The sequence below is a fragment of the Octopus bimaculoides genome, chromosome 8 (assembly GCF_046866305.1).
Source record: "Octopus bimaculoides isolate indiv1 chromosome 8, ASM4686630v1, whole genome shotgun sequence".
In the NCBI taxonomy this organism is placed as follows: Eukaryota; Metazoa; Mollusca; class Cephalopoda; order Octopoda; family Octopodidae; genus Octopus; species Octopus bimaculoides.
Window position 1 is genome coordinate 48,446,808 of NC_142935.1, and position 4,965 is coordinate 48,451,772.

Below are 4,965 nucleotides of genomic sequence, written 5' to 3' on the forward strand. Positions count from 1 at the left end.
TGCGTGTGTTTGTGTGTGTGTGTGTGTTTGTGTGTGTATGTATAGGCACAGACGTGGCTCTGTGCTGAGAAGTTTGCTTCGATACCACTTGGTTTTGGCTTCAGTCTCATTGCACATGGAACCTTTGGGGACGGTCTTCTATTGCTACGGACTGACCGAACCCATGTGAGTGAATTTGGTGGACGGAAACTAAAAGCAGCCAGCTGCATATATATTTTGATTTTTTCGACATATCCATGGGCTCATCCGACTCAACTAAGGTCACTGACCTACTGGCGTTACACCTCTGTTATCAGCTTCGTCTATACTTTCCTACAATTCGTGGTAGATTTTATTGTGACAACGATCTTCTCATTACTACCGGCCTATCTAAACGGCACTCAGGAGAACCAGAAAAGCTCTCTGTAAATTCTTCACTAACTTTAGCTTAAACACTAAATTTTAAGACATAACCTTTGATTTAAACTCTTCTTGTATTCTAGTCCCGTATGTTTAATGAGTATCTAAAGAATATTGCTCTTCACCCTAATAACCATAGGTATGTTTTATAAAGCATAAGTTATGGTATCTCTATTAGAATTTCCGATTTGTCTGCAACTGAAAAAGAATATATTTAATAAGCATGCCACCTATTATAATCAAGCACCATCAGCCAGTGGGTTTTCTCACAATATAAAATCTTACCTAACACTAAGCTTAAGAATTACTTAACACAGTTCGATCCTATTTCTAGTCTCTCGAAAGCTACGAACATAACATTCCCCACTAGATATAGAAATATGCATCCCAGTCTCTCACCTCATAACAAACAAAACGCAGTACACGTCCAACGGCCTTTCTTAAACCCAACAGAACTCACACGATAAATAAACTTCGGGATAAAATTATATTCCAAATACCTTCTAGGAACTTCAATTACATGCCCCCAATATAATTAAATAAAAGCAGGAACTAAATATATTTTGGTATACATTCTCTTCTCTTTCAATGTTAAGGGCCTATCTAAGCAATTTTTTGTCATTATTCAAACCACTTTCCTACCACAGCATAAATATCACTCAATTTTTAATGTATCCCCTCTTAAATTATCCTATTCAGCTACACCTAATATCAGATAAATTATAGTTGCATCTAATAAGCGCAAATTTGACATACACAACTCAAATCTACAAAACAACCACAACAACACACTACCACCACCGCCGCCACCGCCGCCACCACCACCACCACCACCACCACCACCACCACTACCAACAACAGCAGCAGTAGCAGCAACAATATTAACAACAACAATAGTGATTACACAACCAAGCACGGCAACTGCGTAGGATTAATTAACTCTCAAGGGACTGGAACATCGATGTTCTCTATCACCAATACTTCTAATACAGCCAATCTAAACAATAATAGCATTCATAACACTGACAACACCCACAGAATATTGCACAGACGAGAAATACGAATTGAACGAACGTAACTTAACACATCATTGGTTATCTTTAGTTACACCGATAGTAATTCACTTAATTAGCAGAACGCTAAACAAGTAACTCCAATTGTAACTTTATAGTATTTGATAATTGCCCTTTACAAGCTAACTACAGAAGATGTAACGTAATACAAGTCAACACTAGATAGACAGCAAAACTCTCACAAGGTTTACATCGGAGCGACTGTTAATTTTAAGCAACGATACTCATCACACTTAAACGCCTTCAAATATGAAAACCACAGCAGACCTACTTCTCTAGCTGACCACATACACAAACTTTGGAACAAATATACCATACGATATAACATGGTCCGTTATTCACTCTTCCATACCAGGACCAAAGTGCTCCGTGTTATTTATGCTTGAAAGAATCTGTACAAATACTAGAACATAACCCAACACAATTATTAAACACAAAATATGAAGCATTCTCCTTTTGTGTCCATAAATTCTATAAGACCTTTTGATTTTACTATAAATCTTAATGCAGTAAGACGAGTCTCTCTGTATAATTCTCTGACACTTTACTTTTATGTAAACGTAGTTAAGATGTAGCATAAGCTTATCTAATTAAGTTAGTATATTTAGATTTTTATCGTATTCATCTGTTTTAACTCGTCATACATTGTTGTATTACTTATACTTTCTCTCTTCACCTAACTCATAATGTATACATTATCTATTTAAAAACGTTAGTTAAATTAAATTAATATATTTTATTTGCTTGTATTTAATTTAATTTAATTTTATCTTAATCTGTTATACTTTACTTTATTCGAATTTAATAATAACTTAATATTTTATTCAATCTCAGTGAACTTACACTTTCAATACTACTTTTGTTTTAATTCTATAACTGACACCATCATAACCAGTTAAATGAAACCCTGATCTCTTTATTCCTCTACACTATAACCTCCCTCCTAATATTTAGTATAACTCCATCCCCACGACACACTATGCTAAACTGCTATTGTCTGTAGACTTTCTCTATCGTAGTTGAAACCCTAAAACGCGATCCCACTCCCTGTGGCTATCTGATAATTCTAACCCACACTGGCCATCGCCACTACAAATGGGTTGTTTCCATTATACATATGGCCTTACCACTGAACCTCTCCTTCCCTACTGATTTCAGCATGCCCTATTCCTTTATATGTGTGTATACGTATGTATGTATGAATATATAAAGGAGTGTGTTTGTGAGGGGATGTATGTGTGTGTACACACACAGACACACCCATACACAAATCAATTTAATACACAACTGAAAAAGCTAGTAATAGTTTCATGCTCTTATGATTCATAAAATACGCCACGTATCTCAAAGCAATCTTTCAAGCTCTGTTTAGCTTATTTTCTAGTATGGGTATATCATTTTATGGAGTAATCAACGGTATATAAATCTATGTATAATTTTTTTTAAAGAATCCGTAGAGTCACTCAACTTTATCTGGCTAAAATCCAAAGAACGTAGAAATTAAATTTGCAACAGAAACCGACATATTTGGAGGTATATAGTTTATAAATTAAATGGCAGTAGAATGAACAAGACAAGAAAAATACTCCATCCAGTGACAGATAAATATCTATAAATGCGTGGGTTTCTATTGCAAATTCAATTTCCACATTGTTTGGCGTACAGACAGATAATGTTGAGTAATTCTAAAAATTCTTCAAAAGTTTATAGACCATATTAGGATCTATATCCCATAGGGTACTCCATAAAAAATACCTACACCAGCAAATAAACTAAACAGAACCTGAAAGATTGCATTGAAATACATGGCGTATTTGTAAATATGCCTGTTCAAGTATCACAAAAGCATGAAACTATTTGTAGCTCTTTCGGTTGTGTATTAAATTGATATTCATCTCTCACTGGATGGAGCACTGTTTTTGTTGATTCTACCTCTATTGGATTTATCTATCTATCTATCTATCTATCTATCTATCTATCTATCTATCTATCTATCTATCTATCTGTCTGTCTGTCTGTCTGTCTGTCTCTGTCTCTCTCTGTTTCTCTCTCTCTCTCTCTCTCTCTCTCTCTCTATATATATATATATATATATATATATATATATATATATATATATATAACGGAGTATAAAACGATTGGTTTACACCTGGTAGCTTACTGGTAAAGTACGGTCACTTTCACAGTGATCATTTTGGATATGGCAAATGAAAGACGGAAGATGGAATATACGAGAATTTATTGCTAATCACTACAATTGTTTCGACGCAAGAGGAATCGATGCTAGATGTGTCGAAACAATTGTCGCGATTAATAATAAATTCTCGGATATTCCATCTTCCGTCTTTCATTTGCCATATATGTGTGTGAGTGTGAATGTGTGTGTGTGTGTGTATGTGTGTGTGTGTGTGTGTGTGTGTGTGTGTGTATATATATATATATATGTATATATACATATATACATATATATATATATATATATATATATATATGTGTGTGTGTGTGTGTGTATGTAAGGCACAGGAGCGGTTGTGTGGTAAGTGGCTTGCTTATCAACCACATAGTTCTGGGTTCAGTCCTACTGCGTGGCACGTTGGGCACATTCTGCTATAGCCTCGAGCCGACTGAAGCCTCGTGAGTGGAGTTGGTAGACGGAAACTGAAAGAAGTCCGTAATATATATATATGAGTGTGTGTGAATGTGTATGAGTATTTTTCCGTGTCTGTGTTTATCCTCCTACCATCGCCCGCTTGACAATCGATGCTGGTGTGTTTATGTCCCCGTAACTTGACAGTTTTGCAAAAGAGACCGATAGAATAAGTACTCGGCTTACAAAGAATAAGTCTTGTGGTCGATTTGTTCGACTAAAGGCGGCGCTCCAGCATGATCGCAGTCAAATGAGTGAAACAAATAAAAGAATATATATATATATATATATATATATATATATATATATATATATATATATATATATATATATATATATATATATATATATATATATAGTAATGATAATAACAACAATCCATGGATAGAAGTAATAAATATCTTAATGCATCACAACGCATGGTTCCCCAAATGTCATGTCTCTTACTATTATAGTCTGTATTCCAAGTTTCCTTTGAGACTCCTTCGTATTTCTTGTCACCGATAACCTGTTTTTTTTTTTTTTCTGTCGAACCATTTCTCAGGTTCTACAATACGACATTTTATGGCCCATTTTACCGCACTTGAAGCATTTTATATTTTTTAACGTTCAGTTATTTTTAAAATGTATACCACCGCATCCATATCGCGGATTTAGTCTTCAAATCTTTTCTCTTTTTTCTTATTCCTTACCGGTGGACACACTTGAACATGAGAGCTGTCTTTCTCTTCAATCTTATCTGAGTTATGTAAAGATTTATAATCCTCATTCATTCTTCTGCTACTGCTTATGAAGTTAATTTTTAGTCCTGTTCTAATTTTGGTAATATCCGGGAACATATATCTG